Source organism: Dromiciops gliroides, chromosome 4, assembly GCF_019393635.1.
Source record: "Dromiciops gliroides isolate mDroGli1 chromosome 4, mDroGli1.pri, whole genome shotgun sequence".
NCBI lineage: Eukaryota > Metazoa > Chordata > Mammalia > Microbiotheria > Microbiotheriidae > Dromiciops > Dromiciops gliroides.
Window position 1 is genome coordinate 175,175,593 of NC_057864.1, and position 22,075 is coordinate 175,197,667.

At 38.2% G+C, this 22,075-nt stretch overlaps 1 pseudogene; it reads right to left on the minus strand.

Moving 5' to 3' along the window:
* Positions 1–1,120: 1,120 nt before the first annotated feature.
* Positions 1,121–12,478, minus strand: LOC122754785 (annotated as a pseudogene).
* Between the last annotated feature and the right edge of the window lie 9,597 nt (positions 12,479–22,075).

Here is a 22,075-nt window from a genome sequence, read left to right on the forward strand (position 1 = left end):
AGAAATGTGATTGATTTCTTCATTCTAGATAGTGAATAAACTATTACATAGAAGAGGGGAGACTGTCAACTATTGCAACTCTAGTTTAATTTTGGTCTGATGTCCCTCTGAAAAATAATGACAACAACAACATCACCAATAATTTGCTGTGTCATTGAGTAAAGTATAAAGTAAATTTATACAACATGTGTTTATAAATGTGGTTGGGTGGGGAGAGGAAGAAAGAGGAGCGTTGGTTTATGTAGGTGTGTTTAGAGGGCAGTGGGTATGTACATGTGTGGGTGAATGGGCAGGATTATTTAGGTAATAAAGTCTTCCCATAACCTGTCTGTTAAAAAGGCGCCCCTCCCCCAAAGAAAGCCCTCATTTGGCATTTGAAAATTATTGAACTCTACTTCTGTTATTACTTCTCTGGTGCAAAAAGCTTTGTGATGATGTGAGATGCATCCATTAGGCGTTCTCAACAATGTTCTTGGTATCAATTTTTGAAATTAAAAAAAAAAAGAAAACTTTTGAGGAGAAAAGTAGATCATTGGAGCAGCATCCTGTGGTCTGGCACTGTTGTCCATTACTATTCCTTTTCTGTTGCTCCCCACATAGTGGAAAAAAGCTTAATGTTAATTAAGTCAGGGGAAAAGGGTTTGGATTTGTCTCTTTTCAGACTCTTAGCTCTACAATTATATAGTTTAAAAAACCATTCTCATTTTTGCTTTCAGGAGAGCATGACATTTCAGGGGACAAATCCAGAATAAAATTTAGAACAAGAAAAGGTTAAGACTTGGTAAAGTTCTTTACAATCAAATCTAATGTAAAGAAATTAAAATTTATATGGATCTAGTGTCATATAATGGTAGGACTCAATGGAAACTTAAATATTATTTAATTCAAATCTCTTCATTTTATTAATTACTTAATTAATTTATTTATTCATGTATTCATTTATTTATCTACTCATCTATTTATTTGTTTTCTTGCTTGCTTATTTATCTATCTATCCATTCATTCATTTATTCATTTATCTATCTATCTATCTATTTGTTTATTTATTTTTATATCCAACTTTTTATTGAAAAACCTAGAGGGAGAGGAGAGAGGCAGTAAAAGCAAACAAAGCCACTTCTCAGAAGAGCCACTTTTAATAGGAATGGAGTCCATGGACACCATCTAACACCTGAACAGATGATGTCATCTTCTCAAATTTCACCTCCCCTGAGTATATCATAGCTCTGACTTGTGTTAGACTCTTGGAACCAATATCTTGGTAGGAGTTCTGGATGCCAGCAATAAAGTCGGTAACAAATTTGTGGATGGACCCTTTGTCCTGCACAGCCCCAGACACCCTTTGAGCCACCTTGATTTTGCAGCTTCACTGAAGTAAAGGTTCTTGTCCATGGCTTGATGCCAGGGAAGCTCATCCCTTGGTATTTCTTTAGCAGTATTCCATAAGAGAAGTACTTGCCTGTGGCCTCTATGGTGGCCACCAACAGAGAGAGCCCATCATCACTGTGGAAGCTCCAAGGCCAAGTGTTTGGCAATGTGGCCCACCTTTTGGATGCCACCATCAGCAATGACGGGGACACCAAAGCACTGTGCATATTCTGAGACCTTGTAGACAGCTGTCACCTGAGGCCTCCCACATGCCAGAGCTTCCTGTATAATGCAGATGGAGCTGCTGTCCATGCTAACCCTCAAGATGTCCACTCTAGCATCAATGAAATTTTTAACCCGTGCAGCTGTTACCACATTGCCACTAATAACCTGGAGGGCGTTGTATTTCTCCTTGATGTACTTGATCATGCTAATTTGGAAAATGGAGTTTCCTTGAGAAGAATACCACACAATCACATCGACATCAGCCTGGGCCAGCAAGTCAAGCCAAAACTTGTTATCCTCATGGGTGCTGATGGCTGCCCTGCACAGAAGCTGGTTCATAGTGTCCATGAATGCCAGAGGCTAGTCCTGATTCTTCTTCAAGTCCATGCGGGCAATGATGGTGACTAGATTGTCATCCTTATTCACAATGGGGAGCTTCCCTTTTTTCTTTGCTGCAAGATTTCACTGGCTTCCTTTAGTGTGGCTCTTGCAGGAGCCACCACTAGATCCGCCTGCCTAATCATGATCTCGCTCAGAAAACAGTCATGTTCCCCCTCCTTAAGAAAGTCAATGTCACGAGAGGAGATGATGCCCCTTCCCTTCCTATTTTCCTGCAGGGTTAGATAGATTACTCCACCCAATTGAGTGTGTATATTATTCCCTCCTTGAGCCAATTCTGATAAATGCTAGGTTCATTTACTGCCCCAATTAAATAGATTATTTCACCCAATTGGGTGTGTGTCTGTGTGTTCTAATCCCTCCTTGAGGCAAGTCTGAGCAGATTAAGGTCTTTGAGCCTATTCTGATGAGTGTAAAGTTCATATACTGCCCTGTTTCTCCCCCATCTACTCCCCTACTCCATAAGCCCATTCCTGTTTCTTACATGTGGGATCTTCCCCCTCCCCTAGTGCATTCTTATAACCCCTCAATTTTACCCTAAAGATGTCATCATTGGACAGCTAGGTGACACAGTGGACAAAGCATCCACCCTAGAACCATGGAGACCTCAGCCAAAACCCAGCCTCAGACACAAGACAGTCACCCACTGCAGGACCCCAGGTATGTCCCCAACTCCATTTTTTATGTTTCTCTAGGGTCTTGTATTTGAAAGTCAGATTTGACATTCAGTTCAGTTCTTTTCATCAAAAATATCTGAAAGTCCTCTTTTTCATTTAAATCCCATTTTTCCTCTGAAAGCTTATACTCAGTTTTACTGGATATGTGATTCTTGGTTGTAATTCCAATTTCTCTGCCCTCTGGAATATCATATTCTATGACCTTTAATGTAGAAGCTGCTAGATTTTGTGCTACCCTGACTGGCGCTCCACAGTACTTGAACTGTTTCTTTTTGGCAGCTTATAATATTTTCTCCGTGACCTGGGAGCTCTGGAATTAGGCTATAATATTCCTGGGAGTTTTCATTTTGGAATCTCTTTCAGGAGGTGATTGGTGGATTCTTTCGATTTGTTTGTTACCTTCTGCTTCTAGAATATCAGGGCAATTTTTCCTGACAACTTCTTGGAAAATTTTGTCTAAGCTCTTTCCTTGATCATGGTTTTTAGGTAGACCAATAATTTTCAAATTTTCTCTCTTGAGTCTATTTTGCAGGTCAGCAGTTTTTCACAGAAGATATTTCACATTTCCCTCTATTTTTAAAATCATTTGTATTTGCTTCATTGTGTCATGGTTTCTCATAAAGCCACTGGCTTCCATTTGTTCAATCCTAATTCTTAGGCAATTATTTTCATCAGAGAGCTTTTTCATTTGGCTTTTCAAGCTGTTTACTTTTTTCTCATATCTTTTCTGCATCACCCTCATTTCTCTTTCCATTTTTTCCTCTACCTCTCTACCTTTATCTTCAAAGTCCTTTTTGAGTGCCTCTATGACCTGAGAACAATCCATATTTTTCATGAAAGCTTTAGATACTGGGGCCCTGACATTGACATCTTCCTCGGAGGGTGCACTTAAATCTTCCTTGTCACTAAAGAAACTTTCTCTGACCTAACCTTTCTCTATCAGTTCATCTTGCCTTTCTTTTACTTGACTTTTAGCTCCTTAAAGTGGGATACTCTTTCCAGGCTGCAGTATCCCAAGCTTCAGAATTCTCAGGTGGGATGATTTAAGGTGGATGAGGTTCTTCACTTCTCTGACCTGTTCCCTGGTCTGTAGATGACCCCAGACCAACATGTTAATTAACCAGCTTTGTGTACTGTGGTTCTCAGCTCCAATGAGCCTGAGACCTTCCCCGACCTTGGCCACTGCTACTCAAGCCTACCTCCTGGTTCCCAGCAGGGACGAAAAACCCAAGTTCCACCTCAGCACCAGCATAGACCCTGTTATCTCCTCCCTGCCAAGGGCTCAGCCCTTTTATCAGACTCTGAACTTAGTTGCAGATGACACTGGCACTGTAGCTGATTCAGAGGTTGTGCGGGTTTCTTTCTCTGGTGAAGCCTTCCTGGGACTGGAACTGTGTCAGGATGAGTGTGCGGTTGGCCTCCACTCCTGTCTCAGCATGGCAGCCTACTCTTTCCAACCTTTCAAGCTGTCCTCAGTTGGAAAATTGTCTTAGCACATTCATCTGTGGGTTTTGCTGATCCAGGAATTCTTCTATGGCATTATTTGGATGTTTTTTGGAGCAATCATGTGGTGAGTTTGAGAGCTCACCCTATTTATATATTTGTGAAAGTAATTGACTAAATGTATGCTACACAGCAGGACCTAAGAGCATAATGTTAGAGGTCCAGTCTAACATTATTCTTTTAAACAATTCTTTTGGCTGTAGTCACTCAAAAAGTTCTGAACTCACCCACCTTTAACAGCATCATTTCTACCTTATCCGTGAGAATCACGTGATATTTTTTCAACAGTCATGTGCATCTGCTATATGCAAGGCAATATTTTGAGAGGAACTGTCAAATGACTTATTGCATTCCACATTTATTAGTCCTACATTATTTCTCTTATATACAAGTCTGGTAACTGTGTCATCATAGGAAGTAGGGCTACCCTGTTTCTCCTGATGAACATTTACTGAGTGGTAATGATCAGTTTCTTTCCTAAGTGTTCAAAAACTATATTCTTAAAAATTTACCTTGATATTTGGCCAAGGGATGTATTACAATCTTATTGGATAATAGATTCCAAAGAATAGACTCCCATCGCTTTATGAAAATTGAAAAATTTGCCATTTTTCAGATGTGTGGTACCAATGAATTATTATTAGCTTTATAATAAAAGTTGTCACATAGTGTTTCTGAGTCTCAGTTTCCTCATCTATAGTATAATAGCAATAATAGCTCTTTCCTGACAGATTGCTGTTTTGAAGCTTAAACTAGATAATTTTTATACAATGCTTTATGAGTCACAAAACACGATTAAAATGCCACATGCTGTTGTTACTAAATAATAATAGTTTGCCAAAACATTTCAAAAATTAATGATAATATCAACAACCAATTTTTTATACCCTGGGATGCAATTTCCCCAGTTTTCATAACACAATGAGGAGAGTAAGGTTATTTCATGGAACCATGGAATTTCAGAGTTGGAAGAATATTTAATAATAATCTAGGCCATACAAGTGCTGATCCAGCCTCCATTGGAAGACTTCTATTCAATTGGAAACTATCTTCTACCTTTTGTTACAGGAAACAACAATGTCATAAGGTTGTGAATTCCACTTATAAATATATCTATTTTTGAGGAAATTTTCTTGATGTCAAGACTAATTTTGTTTGTTTTTTTTATTTCCATATACTGTTCCTAGTGTTCCTAGTTATATTTTGGGGTCCAAACTGAAAAATTTTTGTTTGTTTTTGTCTCCTGCCCTGTTCATTTCACTGCAGACTTATGTGACAGGCTAAAGGTAAGAACTGACTTGTTCTGCTCCTTGACTCAGAGCCACATTGCTAAGTTTCTGAAATTTGTTTTTGGTTCAGTACTCAGTTGGGCCCCATGCTTCTGTTCTCAACTGCTCCTCTCCAACTCTGGATCTATGACACAGAATGGAGTAATGGGCAACAGGGCTGCACCCCTTCTTGCTCCCATTGCTAGTTCAGGGATCCCCTGGGTTCTTATTCTGCACCACTCTTTCCTGCACTTGGTTTCATTGTTAACCCTTTTATTCTTTTCTTTAGTTCAGTATTTTATTATTTTCTAGTTACATATAAGGATGGATAGTTTTCAACATTTGTTTTCATAGGATTTTTAGTTCCAAATTTTTCTCCCACCCTCCCTTCCCCAAGACAGAAAGCAATCTAATATAGGTTATATATGTGCAATCACCTTAAACATAGTTCTTCATTAGTAATATTGTGAAAAAAGAGTCAGAGCCCAAGGGAAAACCCTCAAAAAAAGAGAAAAAAAACAGCCCCAAAGAAGAAACTGTATGCTTTAAACTGCACTCATAAACCACAGCTCTTTTTTCTGGATATTGAGAATATTTTCTATCATGAAGTTCATTGAAATTGTTTTGTACCAGTGCATTCCTAAAAAGAGTCAGGTCTACCACCATTGTTCATCACACAATGTTGCTGTTAATGTGAACAATGTTCTCCAGGTTCTGCTCCTCTCAGTTAGTAACACTTCATGTAAGTCTTTCCAGGTTTCTCTGAATCCCTCCTTCTCATCATTACTTTTCACATTGATTTTTTAAAAAAAACTTTGTGGTCATAATTTTCTTCTTTCCTCCCTCCTCATCCCTTCCTATGAAATCTAGCAATGCAATGTAAGTCATCCATGTGCAGTTATGCAAAATATATTCTCATTAGTCGGGTTGTGAAAGAAAATAGACAAAATACCTTTAGAAAGAAGAGCTAATAAATAAAGTAATACTTCAATCTGTATTTAGATAACATCAGTTCTTTCTCTGTTGATGGTTTGCATTTTTCATACTTCCTTCTTTTATCATCTTGCTCATCATTTCTTTCACAGTTACTATTGCTAACTGTATTACCCTCCATATTATTTCCTCCACTTGATGTTTACTTTATTTTCCTTTTTTTAATTTTTTTAAATTTTTTGAATAGACTTTCATTTTCCAAAATATATGTAAAAACAAAATTTTACCATCAATTTTTAAAAAAGTTTGTGTTCCAACTTCTCTTCCTACCCCCCTCCATTCAAACTCCCCACCCACCCACAAGAACTCAAGCAATACAAAATAAGTTATACATGAGTATTCATGGAAAAATTCCCATTTTAGCTAGTTGTGAGAGAAAACAGTAAAAAAACCCTAGAACTTCAGATTAAGGAATTGTCAAAGAGGAAAAGAAAAACAAAATTTAAAATGTGTTTCCATCTGTTTTCAGATACTATCAGTCCTTTCTCGGCAGATGGGCTGCAATTTTCTTAAGTCCTTCAGGGTTATATTGGATCATTGCCTTGCTGAAAATAACCACATGCTTCCCAGCAGATCATCCCCCACTATTGCTGTTATTTTGTATGCAGCACATTTCACTCTGCTTCAGTTCATGTAGGTCTTTCCAAGTTTTTCTGATAGTATCCTGTTCATCATAACCTTTATATAGTACCTTAAGCTTGACAGAGAATTTTCTTCATAAAAGCCCAGCAAAGTAGGTACCATAAGTTTTGCCATTATAATCAATCATCATAACTATTTCCCTCCGTCCCAGTCCCTTCCCATGACATTTACTCTTTCTTCTTTTTTCCTATTCTTCCTCAGAAGGATTTTGCTTATGGCTATCCTCTCCCTCACTCTGCACTCCCCTTTTTCACCCTTCCTTCTTTATCTTCTTCCCCTCCTATTTTCCTGCAGGTTTAAATAGATTACTCCTCTCAATTGGGTATGAAAGTTATCCCCTCCATGAGCCCACTCCAATGAGATCAGGGTCCCTAAGCTAATTCTTTGTTCTAAATTGTTCTTCCTCCCTCCCTCCTCAACCCTCCCTATGAGATCAAGCAATTCAATATGTCATACTGGTGCACTAATGCAGAACATCTTCATCTTCCTTGAAAGTGTTTTGCTTTTTACTGCTCTCTTCCCCCCAATCTGCCCTTTCCTCCTTCCTCTCTTTCCCCCTCCCCTTTTCTCCCTCCCCTTTTCTCCCTCCCCACCCCAGGGCAAGAATATATTACTATACCTACTTGAGTATGTATGTTAGTCCTTCTTTGAGCCAATTCTGATGATATTAAGGTTCATTCACTCCCCAACTCCTTCCCCCTCTTCTACTCTCCTCCATAAGCAGTTTTCTTTTTTCCTTCATGTGAACTACCTCTTCCCAGACCATCTCTCCCCTTCTCCCTTCCCCAGTTTATTCCTCCTACACCTCAACCCTATTTTAATTATGTCATCATGGATAGGTGGCACAATGGACAAAGCACCAGCCCTGGACCCAGGAGACCCCAAGCCCAAATCCAGCCCCAGATATAAGATACCCCACCCTGTCTGCCCTACACAGAACAAAACATAAATGCTTTACAGATATAATCCCTTCATATTCAGTTCAGCCCTGTCTTCTGTGAATTGCTTATTGAGATAGTTCTTAAGATTTCAAAGTATTATCTTCCCATATAGGAATGTTAACAGTTTGATCTTTTAATATCCCTCATGAAGTTTTTTCCTGTTTACCTTTTTATGCTTCTCCAGGGTCTTGTATTTGAAAGTCAAATTTTCTGTTCAGTGCAGGTCATTTCATCACAAATGCTTGAAAGACCTCTTTCTCATTGAAATCCCATTTTTGCCTCTGAAAGATTATAATCAGTTTTGCTCAGGCAATGGAAGCTCTCAAAAGGGACTTTGAAGAGAAAGTAGGAGAAATGAAAGAAGATGTAGAGAAAAGGAGGAAAGAATGGAAAGAGAAATGAGAGCAATGCAGGGGAGTCATGAGAAAAAAGTCAACAGTTTGAAAAGCCAAATGGAAAAGGAGATTAAAAAACTGTCTGATGAAAATAACTGCCTAAGAATTAGGATTGAACAAATGGAAGCTAATGACCTTATGAGAAACCAAGACACAGTAAAGCAAATCCAATTGAATGAAAAAATAGAGGGTAATGTGAAATATCTCCTTGGAAAAACAGCTGATCTAGAAAATAAATCTAGCAGAGATAATTTGAACGTCATTGGACTACCTGACAACCATGACCAAAACAAAAGCTTAGACACCATCCTCCAAGAGATTGTGAGGGAAAATTGCCCAGAAATTCTAGAAGCAGAAGCTAAAATAAAAATTGAAAGAATTCACTAATCACCTCCTGAAAGAGATCTCAAAAGGAAAACCTCCAGGAATATTATAGCCAAATTCCAGAACTCCCAGGTAAAGGAGAAAATACTGCAAGCAGCTAGAACAAAGGAATTCAAATACTGTGGAGCTCCAATAAGAATAAAACAAGATCTAGGAGCTTCTACATTAAAGGACTGAAGTGCATGGAATATGATATTCCAGAGGGCAAAGGAACTGGGACTTGAGCCAAAAATTACATACTTTATTTTCTATCTTCTTTCACCCTATCCCTCCTTGAAAGTGTTTTGCTTTTTACTGCCCCCTCCCCCAATCTGTCCTTCCTTCCTTTGCCTCCCTCCCCCATCTCCTTCCCCTCCCACTTTCCTTCAGGGCACAATATATTACTATACCCACTTGAGTGTGTATGTTATTCCCTCTTTGAGGCAATTCTGATGAGAGTAAGGTTCATTCACTTCCCCATTCCTTCCCCATCTTCCACTCTGCTCCATAAGCTTTTACTTCTTTCTTTTATATGAGCTACTTTTCCTCAGTCTACCTCTCCCTTTCCCTTTCTTCCATTGCATTCCTCTTACCCCTTAAATTTACTTTGAAGATGTCATCATGGGTCAGCTAGGTGACACAGTAGACAAAACATTAGCCCTGGACCCAGGAGGCCTGAAGCCCATATCCATTCCCAGATATAAGCCACCCCACTGCTCCTGCCCCACAAAAAACAAAGATAAACAAAAATTAAATGCTTTACAGATGTCATCCCTTCATATTCACTTCACAACTGTGCCCTATGTCTAAGTATATTCCTTTCAACTGCTCCAATACTGAGACATATCTTATGAATTAGAATTATTTTATTCCCACGTAGAAATGTAAACAATATATCCTTTTAATGTCCCTCATGATTTCTTTTTCCTCTTTACCAGTTTATGTTTCTTTGGCGTCTTGTATTTGAAAGTCAAATTTGCTATTCAAGTCTTTTCATCACAAATGCCTGAAAGTCCTCTTTTTATTGAAGTCCAATTTTTCTATTGAAAGATTATATTCAGTTTTGCTGGGTAGGTGATTTTTGACTGTAGTCCCCATTCCTTTCCTTTCTGCAATATCATATTCCATGGCCTTTGGTCCATTAATCTAGGTGGTGCTAGATCTTGTGTTATCTTTACTGTAGCTCCACAGTATTTGAATTCCTTTTTTCTAGCTGCTTGTAATATTTTCTCCTTGACTTGAGAGATCTGGAATTTGGCTATAATATTCCTGGAAGTTTTCCTTTTGGGATCTCTTTCAGGAGGTGATTGATGGATTCTTTCAATTTCTATTTACCTTCTGCTTCTAGAATATCAGGGAAATTTTCCCTGACAGTCTCCTAGAAGATGGTGTCTAAACTCTTATTTTTTGTCATGGTTTTCAGATAATCCAATCACTTTCATTTTATCTCTCCTGGATCTATTTCCAGGCCAAATATTTTTCCAAGGAGATTTTTCATATTGCTTTCTATTTTTTTTCATTCATTTGGATTTGCTTTACTGTGTAATGGTTTCTCATAAAGTCATTAGCTTCCATTTGTTCAATCCTAAATCTTAGGCAATTATTTTCTTCTGAGAGCTTTTGTATCTCCTTCTCCAATTGGCTTTTCAAGCTGTTGTCTTTTTTCTCATGTCTTTCCTGCATCACACTCATTTCTCTTTCCATTCTTTCCTCCATCTCTCTAAATATTCCTTCTATCACTCCTACTTTTTCTTCAAACTTGCTTTTGAGTGCTTCTATAGACTGAGAACATACTTTTCTTGGAAACTTTGGACTTGGAGCTTTGACTTTGTTACTATCTTCTTCTGATGGGGCATTCTGGTCCACCCCTCCCCCAAAGACACTGTCTATTGCCTGCTGTTTTCTTTGTCTACTTATCTCAACCAGGAAGCAGATGTCTGATTGAAACCTGATTCTTTATGTTCAGAAGCTTGGGTTCCTGTGCCCCTCCCCTACTGAGCCACCACCACTAGATTCTGCCTACTTCTTCAGAACCAAGGTGCTTCATTTCAACTCCAGCAGAAACTGCAGCTACTTCACCCTGGCCAACCACCAAACCCCCTCACTAGTCTACTAGCTGAGCCTCAGAAGAAGCTGCTGGTGCCAAAGACTTCAAGGCACAAGAGGTGCGGTCTGTTCCTGGCTGGGTCCTCACTGTGTACTGAACCCCTCCCTCAGCCTAATCACCAGGTGATCCCAATTGCCATCTTTGGCTGGAAAATAGTCTCATTCTGTTCTTATGTGGGTTAGGCTGCCCTGGGTTTTTGTTTGTTTGTTTGTTTATTTCTTTTTTTTTATGGCATTATTTGGGACTGAGTGCACAGGTTTATTGGGAACTTGTGGGAGAAATAGCCTCTCCTCTACCATCTTGGCTCCACCCCCCAAAGTGAAAAATTTTAATCCAAATTTTATTTAATATACTTAAAATTCTTGAAAACTGATATAACAAAATCCCTTAAATCTCTCCTCTAGTCTAAGAATTCTGTATATCCAAAGATGTTGTGATAGATGGGCTAAAAGTCAAATGGACACCAACACAATAGGACTTGACCATACAAAGTGAAAGACTTAATATTTTAATATGTCCTGTATCTCTACTATGGCCACTATCTTTAAATTTTGGAAACATAAAATGCAAATGAATTATAAATTCCTTAGAGACTATAAGTTTTTCTCCAGATGTTTCTGTTTGTAGATGACATGATATAGATTACTTGAAGTCCCAGAAAACATCAAAGTTTCCTAAATGACATTCATAATCACTGCAAAGAGATTTATCTAAGTATGCAAACAGGAAAAAAAGGAGAATGAAGAATGCCTATTATACAGACTTTTCTATACAGCTGGATCAACAACATATACAGCTGGTCCAACAATGCCATCATCCATCTGGGAAAGAAACTGCAAATAGTATAGTGGGCCCAGTTTGAAAAGCAGGAGAAGGGTAGTTTGTACTCTCTTTGGAAAACTTCCATATGCTTTTTTCTTTTTTTGGTGAGGCAATTGGGGTTAAGTGACTTACCCAGGGTCACACAGCTAGTAAGTGTCAAGTGTCTGAGGCTGGATTTGAACTCAGGTCCTTCTGAATCCAAGGCCAGTGCTTTATCCACTGCACCACCTAGCTGCCCCTTTTCATATGCTTTTGACACACTTATCTCTAAAGGAAAGATCCATTATTTTGCTACAATATACTTACAGAAGTGTTCTGTGTCCATATATAATTTGGAGTTAGGCAACCTATAATGTTCAAAGAATAAAATTTAAAAGTTATCCAAAGAGCAGTGGAGAGGCTCACAGTAGACCCAAGGGGGAAAATATCAGGCAGCAATACATTGTAAAGAAAAAAAATTGCATGATGGGATAGGAACAAAGTGGAGAAGGAATGGCAATGATCTGCCTGAGATCTCCCCAAAGCCTCTCCAAATACTTTAAAATAATGTCATAAGAAAATTCCTAGAATAGCAGAACCCACAGAAAGACAGGGTGAATTAACTCACAAACCAATGACAACTTAGAAGTTTGACATAAAAGGTTTGTCATACCTTGTCAAGAGGGAAGCACAATCCAATGCAGGTTGTACCAGCAAAAACCAGGCCCCAGAAAACAAAGCAGGCCTTAGTAACCACTGAATCAGCAGTGGCAGCAACTGCTTCTGGAAGTCTCATCTCACAGATGGTAAGGTTATCAAACAACTTTTCAGAAGGAGATTACAGGCATCTCCTTGCTGGCACTGAGGCAGAACTCAGTTGTTTTACCCATTCTCAGATCCAAGTCTCAGTTCTTAGGGCATTCTTGGGGGGGGGGGCAGTTTTCCCACAGCAATGAGGAATGCTAGCATATCACAGCTTGCTGCTACAGCTGAGTAGGGACCAAGGCAAAAAAGAGTGCTTGTCGTTGCTCACAGTCCAGAGCATAGGCCAGCAGAGTAGTAAACACACCTCTCCTTAGATCATAAAACCTTGGAAGAACTGCAAAATTATACGTCCCTAGAAGTATCCCTCAAAACAGCTGCACCAAACCCCTGAAGTTTGGGGCCACGCACCCTACAATTTTGAAGCAGAGTGCTACTTTAACAATGATTTAAAAGTCAAGAAATAGGCTGGAAAAATGAGCCAACAGTAGAAAAGATTCTGACCATAGAAATTTATTAAGTTGACAAGGAAGATCAAAATACTCCTTCAGAAGACAGAAGCTCCTACATCCAAAGCCTTCAATAAAAATAACATTTGACTCAGGCCATGGGAGGGTACAAAAATAACTTTGAAAACAATATAAGAGAGGTAGAGGAAAATGGAAAGAGAAATGATAGTAATGCAAAGAAATCATTAAAAAAGTGCCAACAGCTTTGTAAAGGAGACACAAAAATATTGAAGAAAATAACACCTTACAAACCAGACTAAGCCAGATGGGAAAAGAAGTACATAAAGCTAATGAGGAGAAAAATGCCTTGAAAAGCAGGATTGGCCAAAAGAAATAAGGCACAAATAATCACTAAAGAAAAAAAAACTACTTAAAAAGCACAATTGGCCAAAAGGAAAAGGAAGTACAAAAGCTCACTGAAGAAAATGATTTCTAAAAACAATAAGAGGGGCAGGTAGGTGGTATAGTGGATAGAGAACCAGCCTTGGAGTCAGGAGGACCTGAGTTCAAATCCGGCCTCAGACATTTAACACTCACTAGCTGTGTGACCCTGGGAAAGTCACTTAACCCCAATTGCCTCAACAAAAAAAAAAAGAAAAAAAGAAAAAAAAAAGAAATGAACAAACAGAAGATAATGACTTTATGAGAAATCAAGAAACAATCAAATAAAATCAAAAGAATGAAAGATAAAAGACAATGTGAAATATCTAATTGGAAAAACAACTGACCTAGAAAAAAGATCCAGGAGAGATAATTTTAAAATTATTTGACTACCTTGAAACCGTGATCAAAAAGAGACTAGACATAATATTTCAAGAAATTATCAATTACTGCCCTGATATTCTAGAATCAGAGGGTAAAATACAAATGGAAAGAATTCACCAATCACCTCCTGAAAGAGATCACAATATGAAAACTTCCAGAAATATCAGAGCCAAGTTCTAGAGCAACTAGGTAAAGGAGAAAATATTGCAAGCAGCCAGAAAGAAACAATTTGAGTGCTATAGAGACACAGAATCAGACAAAATTTAGCAGCTTCCACATTAAAGGCCCAGAGGGTTGGAATATGATATCCTAAAGGAACTGGGATTATAACCAAAAATCACCCATCCTGCAAAACTAATTATAATCCTTCAGGGGCATAAATGGACATTCAGTGAAAAACAGGATTGTCAAGGCATTGCTGATGAAAAGACCAGCGCTGAATAGAAAATTTATCTTTCTATTGCAAGACTGAAGAGAAACATAAAAAGGGAAACAGGAAAGGGAAATCATAAAGGATTTAAAAAAGGATAAACTGTTTATATTCCTACATGGGATGATGTTACTTGTAACTCCTAATGACTTTCTCATTATTAGGGCAGTTGGAAGGAGTATATATCAATTGAGGAATGGCTGAACAAATTGTGGTATGTGATTATGATAGAATACTATTGTGTTATAAGAAATGATGAGCAGGATGCTCTCAGTTAAAACCAGAAAGACTTACACGAGCTGTTGCAAAGTGAAATGTACTGTGTACAAAGTAACAGTAATGTATAAGATGATTAACTATGAATGATTTATTTATTAAACACTGGTTTTAAATTATAGGAGATGTAACACAAAGTGTATTGTCCTAGTTGGGTGCTTTTAAGTTACTTTATCTAAAATGGTTAAGTTACCAATAGTGCAAATTTTACTAAATGGTTCACTGGAATGGCTTATAACCTGCATTATCCTTATAAATGCATCTATACTGGTAGTATGAGAAAAATGACATGGAGTGAGGAAATTGTGTGAAGTAGGATGGTATGTGACAGAACCCTGGAGTACTAGTGTATGTGTAAAAACAACATTTACCATTTTGACCCTTGGAAATCTATGAGTTTTACTTGTCACAAAGCATTTCATGGGATAAATTATTTTTCCCTAAACTGTAATACCTTTCCATAACTAGGAAAATAATCATAGTAAGGAAGCCCAAGAAGGTATTTCCAGGAAAATAGTTAGAAATTCTATATTTTTTGGAGTATAGAAGCCTTACTTCTTTGGAATTGTCATTTTCTGCTCTTCAAGCTGAAAAAATATTCACTGACCTATATTTTTTTTTTGGTGAGGCAATTGGGGTTAAGTGACTTGCCCAGAGACACACAGCTAGTAAGTGTTAAATGTCTGAGTCCAGATTTGAACTCAGGTCCTCCTGAATCCAGGGCCAGTGCTCTATCCACTGCACCACCTAGCTGCTGCTATATTCACTGACTTTTTGGATAAAAGTATAATTAACAGTTCTATACTCCATGAGATAAGAAGACATATTAGAAAACATCAAATAAATCAGAAAAGAAAATAAAAACAAAGGATCCTACCATGAAAAACAACTAGCATGGAAAAGAAATAGGTTGAGGCAATAATTTTAAAAGTGGTTATTGGGGGCAGCTAGGTGGTGCAGTGGATAAAGCAACAGCCCTGGATTCAGGAGTACCTGAGTTCCAATCTGGCCTCAGACACTTAACACTTACTAGCTGTGTGACCTTGGGCAAGTCACTTAACCTTCATTGCCCTGCAAAAAAAAAAAAAAAGGTGGTTATCAGAGGGACAGCTAGGTGGTGCAGTGGATAAAGTGCCAGCCTTGGATTCAGGAGGACCTGAGTTCAAATCTGACCTAAGACACTTGACACTTACTAGCTGTGTGACCTTGGGCAAGTCACTTAACCTTCATTGCCACCCCCCAAAAAATATTACTAGCCCACTGAAAACCATAACCAAATAGAAAAAATACTTATAATAGAAAAATTCATTAAGGTATTCAAATCCCACAGGACTAATTTTTTTTAAATAGAGAGCATATATTCAACATCTCTTAAATTAAATCCCCAAATGAAAATACAGATGAATCTCATAGCCAAAGTCCAATATTTCCAGGTAAAATGAAATATAATTCAAGCTACTATAAAAAATGATTCTGAAAGCAAAAAAAAAAAAAAAAGCAAACTGAGAATCACTCAATAATAAGCAACAACAACTGTTAAAGACAGAAAATTTTGGAACGTTAGAGTACTTATATTAAAAGACAGAAAAACATAGGCTTATTTTAATAACTGCTTACCTTGAAAAATTGAATATAATCTTAAAGAGGAAAATATGAACTTTTAAAATAATGAAAACCCAAGAGTAACTGAATAAGGTAAATATATTTTAATGATAGGAAGATGGTGAATGATAATTAAGTGACTACTGTTAATAGAGAAAACCAATATCTTCAAGGGTAACACAGAGAATCTTTTTTCGAGTCATTCAGTTCCTATGGATCTGTTATATTTTTAGAATTCAATACTTAGAATAATGTTCAAACCTTCAAGTGAAGAGATTCACCTAAAATCATGTATTTAGTTACAGATATAAACAGTTTAAAATTTCAGAGTCTAGCACTATATTCCAAACTCCTTTTAATACACTATACTGCCTTTCTCTACATCAATGACAATCACAGCTCTCTAATTATTTTTTCCTCCAATCACAAGTAGTATTTAGGGATAAATCTCAAATGTAAAGGCAGCATCTTTCATTCTTAGATTGTTAAAATATTTCCCCTTCCCCCTTAAATTAAAAGAAATCTATTTCCTTTATTTCCACTTATTCCTCTTGTAGAGACAAGAATAAAAAGGCAATTCTTTAATGTCCAGTTCAAACACTTGAAAACAATTATCATTTCCTTAATGAGTCATCTTGTTTTTTTCATGGTAAATATCCTCCCTTCCTTCAAATAATTCTCATATGACATTATCGGGAAACCTTTCAGTATCACTGTTAGGTTTTTGTTTTTTTTTAAATGGATGAACTTTAGCTTACCAATGGCATTTCTAAGATATGGTGTCCACAGCTGAACCAAACAGTCCAAAAGTGTTAGGAACATTGTAGTACGTAGAGGAAATTTGTCATTCATGCTGAGTACCATCTCTAATATTTCTTGAAGTCCCATGAAGGTATTTTTGTTTTGTTTTGTTTTGTTTTGTTTTGTTTTGTTTTGCTTTTCTTTGCTTTTGCATCGTTGATTCCTGTTGAACTTTACTTAGGGACCTAAATTAAATTTCACAATTTCACAATGAAATTCACAATGAGATGGATGATTTAATTTCTTGTTAAACTTCTCTATTATGTTTTCACATGTGCTTCTATCTAGTCATACCTCATTCACTTTGTACTTATGAAATGTATTGTCTGAATCTAACTAAAGGAAAAGAAATTACTTTTTATTCTGCTTAAATTTCATTGTATTAAAAGTTCTCTATGTTCTAATCAATCAAAATACTTTATTTTATTTTGTTATTTTTCCAACAAAGTAAAAAAAAATCAATAAAACCTTTGATTATATGTTAATACATTTTAGTTATCTATTAATATGTTTTAAGCCATCAATTAATAATCAATCAATAAGTACTTATTAAGTACACACTGTATACCAGATATTATATTTAGCACTGAGGATACAAAAAAAGGATAAAAGTCTATGCCTTCAAGGAACTTACAATCAAATAGGGAAGAAAACATGCAAACAAATATATACAAAGGAAGCTATGTATAGAATAAAATTTTTAAAAAAATTAAAAGGGAAGGCTTCCTGTTGAAAGTGGAGTTTTCACTGAGATTATTTTTAAAATCAGGGTGGTCAGTAGTCTGAGGAGAGGAGGGAGAACATTTCAGTCATGATAGCATTCTCAAATTTAAGAAACAGAGTGTCTGGCTTGTGAAACAGACAGCAAGCCAATGTTACTGGATTGAAAATTAGGATTTTGGGAGGAAGATATAAGAAGCCTGGAAAGGTAGGATCATCAATCAGGGTGCCAATATATGAGAACCATGGCTTGTATATCAGTTAAATAAAAGGCATTCAGGGGGTGGAGCCAAGATGGCAGAGAGGAATAAGCAAGCTGCCTGAACTCTCCTTCTGTTCCCTCAAAAAGAACATTAAATAAAGCCTCTGGACAGATTCTGAAACTACAAAACTTGCAAAGAGACAGAGAGACACAGTCTTCCAACAAGAGATAATTTAGAATACTTCAGGAAAGGTTGGTCTGACTCAGGCAAAAGAGAGGCGCGGCACCAGGCAGCAGCACAGCACTGATGGGGTTGGGGCAAGTCAGCAGGAAGCTGTGGGCCACAGCTGAGCAACTGAGGCCCCTGGATCCTGGCTCAAAAATCTGGTGGTGCAGCAGAACAGTGGTGAAACCCACCTGCACCAGCTGAGAGGGGGAGGGCCACACACAGGACAGGCTCAAGCAGGCCAACTGATCCCAGAGCACTCAGAGAGGAAGTCCAGGGCGAGGTAAATCCACAAGCCATAGATGCCTCAGTATAAAAAGCCAGTGACACAAACCCTATACCCCAGCACAAGAAGCTTGAAACAGGGACCCTGGTGCCCCCAGAGCAGACCTCACCTTAAAAAAGAAATAAAGAAATAAGCTGCAACATGTGTAAGAAACAAAAAAGAGCTCTCACCATTGAGAGCTTCTGTATCAACAGGGAAGAGGCAAACACAAACACAGATGAGGACAATACTCTCAAATTGCCTACATGTGAATCATCAAGAGGGAAGTTGAATTGATCTCAAGAACAAAAAGCCTTCTTGGAAGAGCTCAAAAAGGATTTTCTTTTCTTTTTCTTTTTTTTTTCTTTTTTTTTCCATCTTATAAGAAATTTTTCTTCAATTGTGGCAATCAGGATAAAATCTTATTGCATTGTATGAACCTAGCCCTGCATAGCTAGGAAACTGGACCACCTCCAGCTGCTCTTTAGATTTTTTTTTTATTCTGAAAAGAATTTTATTTTCCAAAATATATGTAAAAACAAAATTTTAGCATCAATTTTTTAAAAACTTTGTTTTCCAACTTCTCATCCCCCCTCCATTCCCACCCCCCACCCACAAGAACTCAACAATTCAAACTAAGTTATACATGAGTAGTTATGGAAAAATTCCCATATTAGCTAGTTGTGAGAGAAAACAGCAGAAAAAACCAAAACTTTCAGATTAAGGAATTGTCAAAGAGGAAATGAAAAAAAAATTTAAATGTGTTTCCATCTGTTTTCAGATACTATCAGTTCTTTCTCCGCAGATGGGCTACAATCTTCATAAGTCTTTCAGGGTTATATTGGAATATCACCTTGCTGAAAATAGCCACATGCTTCCCAGCAGATCATCCCCCACTATTACTGTTATTGTGTATACAGTACATTTCACTCTGCTTCAGTTCATATAGGTCTTTCCAGGTTTTCCTGATAGTATCCTGTTCATCATAACCTTTATATAGTACCTTAAGCTTGACAGAGAATTTTCTTCATAAAAGCCCAGCAAAGTAGGTACCATACGTTTTGCCATTATAATCAATCATCATAACTATTTCCCTCCATCCCACTCCCTTCCCATGACATTTACTCTATCTTCTTTTTTACCTATTCCTCCTCAGAGGCGTTTTACTTCTGACTATCCTCTCCCTCGCTCTACACTCCCTTTTTTCACCCTTCCTTTCTTGTCCTCTTCCTCTCCTATTTTCCTGCAGGGCTAAATAGACTACTCCTCCCAATTGGGTATGAAAGCTATTCCCTCCATGAGCCCACTCCAATGAGATCAGGTGGTGCAGCAGTCTGTGTTCTAAATTGTTCTTCCTCCCTCCCTCCTCAACTCTTCCTATGAGATTAAGCAATTCAATATGTCATACTGGTGCAGTAATGCAGAATATCTTCATCTTCCTTGAAAGTGTTTGGCTTTTTACTGCTCTCTTACCCCCAATCTGCCCTTTCCTCCTTCCCCTCTCTCCACCCTTTTCTCCTCCCCCGCCCGCAGGGCAAAAATATATTACTATATCGACTTGAGTATGTATGTTAGTCCTTCTTTGAGCCAATTCTGATGATAGTACGGTTCACTCACTCCCCAACTCCTTCCCCCTCTTCTACTCTCCTCCATAAGCAGTTTTCTTTTTTCCTTCATGTGAACTACCTCTCCCCAGACCATCTCTCCATTTTTCCCTCCCCCAGTTTATTCCTCCTACACCTCAGCCCTATTAGTTAGGTGGCACAGTGGACAAAGCACCAGCCCTGGACCCAGGAGGCCCCAAGCCCAAATTCATCCCCAGACATAAGTCACCCGACCCTGTCTGCCCTACGAAGAACAAAACATAAATGCTTTACAGATATCATCCCTTCACATTCAGTTCAGCCCTGTCTTCTGTGAGTTTCTTGTGAAGACTTTTTGTTTTGTCTTTTGGTGAGGAAATTGGGGTTAAGTGACTTGCCTAGGGTCACTCAGCTAGTAATTGTTAAGTGTCTGAGGTCACATTTGAACTCAGGTTCTCCTGAGTCCAAGGTCAGAGCTTTATCCACTGTGCCACCTAGCTACCCCTGAATTTCTTCCTGAGATAGTTCTTATGATTTCAAAGTATTATCTTCCCATGTAGGAATGTAAACAGTTTGATCTTTTAATATCCCTCATTAAGTCTTTTTCCTGTTTATCTTTTTATGCTTCTGTAGGGTCTTGTTTTTGCCAGTTAAATTTTCTATTCAGTTCAGGTCTTTTCATCACAAATGTTTGAAAGACCTCTTTCTCATTGAAATCCCATTTTTGCCTCTATAAAATTACATTCAGTTTTGCTGGGTACATGATTTTTGGCTGAAGTTCCAGTTCTTTTGCCTAGAATATTATATTTGATGCCCTTTGGTCCTTTAATGTAGAAGCTGTTAGATCTTGCTTTATCCTTATTTGAGCTCTGCAGTATTTGAATTCCTTTTTTCCAGCTGCTTGCAATATTTTCTGCTTCACCTGGAAGTTCTGGAATTTGGCTATAATATTCCTGGAGGTTTTCCTTTTGAGATCTCTTCCAGGAGGTGATCAGTGGATTCCTTCAATTTCTATTTTAGTTTCTGCTTCTAGAATATCAGGGCAAATTTCCCTAATTCTTAGGTAATTATTTTCATCAGACAGTTTTTTAATCTCCTTTTCCATTTGTCTTTTCAAACTGTTGACTTTTTTCTCATGACTCTCCTGCATTGCTCTCATTTCTCTTTCCATTCTTTCCCACTTTTCTCTACATCTTCTTTCTATTTCTCCTACTTTTTCTTCAAAGTCCCTTTTGAGAGCTTCCATGGTCTGAGACCAGTTCATATTTTTCTTGGGAGCTTTGGATGTTGGAGCTTTGACCCTGTTATTATCTTCTTCTTCTTCTGAGGTAGTATTGTGGTCTACCTTACCCCCAAAGAAGTTTTCAATGGTCTTCTGCTTTCTCTGCCTACTCATCCTGGCTTACTATTTCTTGGCTTTTAACTCCTTCTTAAAGTGTGGTGCTGCTTTCATGACAGACTGTTCAAACTACAGCATGGTGCAGGTGATGGTTGGGCTTCTTTTCAGCCTGCCTGGCCTTGCTTTCATTTGATTTTAAACTCTATACTGGAGGGTGGGGGGGTGGGGTCTGCTTCTCGGTTCCACTCCTCTTCTCAGTTCCAGAGATAACCTCAGGCCTACTTCACTAAGCAACCAACCAGCAAAGCTTTCTGTGGTGTAGTTCTCAGCTTCTGATGAGACTGCTCCCCTGCTCCCCTCCCCCACCTGGATCTCCAGCCACTCAGGATTTCTTCCTGGTTGCCCACTGGGGTGGGACAATCGAATCCTTCCCCCCAGTCCACTGGTACCCCTGCACTTCCCCCCCCCCCCGACCCCCGGGCCAGCTGTTAAGTCTGACTGCATGCTCGGTTCCAGAAGACACCGGTGCTGCAGCCGATTCAGAGGTACTGGGGCAAATTCCTCTGGTGGGTGTCTGTTGTTTTGGCCCGATTGCAGGGTTAGGCTTTATGCATGGCCCAGCACAGCCTCCTGAAATCTATCTATAGCTGGAGAAAACTCTCAGCCCATATTTTTATGTGTTTTTCTGCCCCAAGGGTTCTTTTATTGCTATTTTGTGGGTTATTGTATCAGGAGCCCTGTGGGTTTAATGTCTTTCCTCTGCCATCTTGGCTCCACCCCTCAAAAAGGATTTTAAAAATTAATTGACAGAAGGAGAAGAAAAAATGGGAAGGGAGCTCAAAAAGGATTTCTAAAGTCAATTGAGATAGGTAGGAGAGAAAATGGCAAGAGAAATGAAAGCAAAACAAGAAAA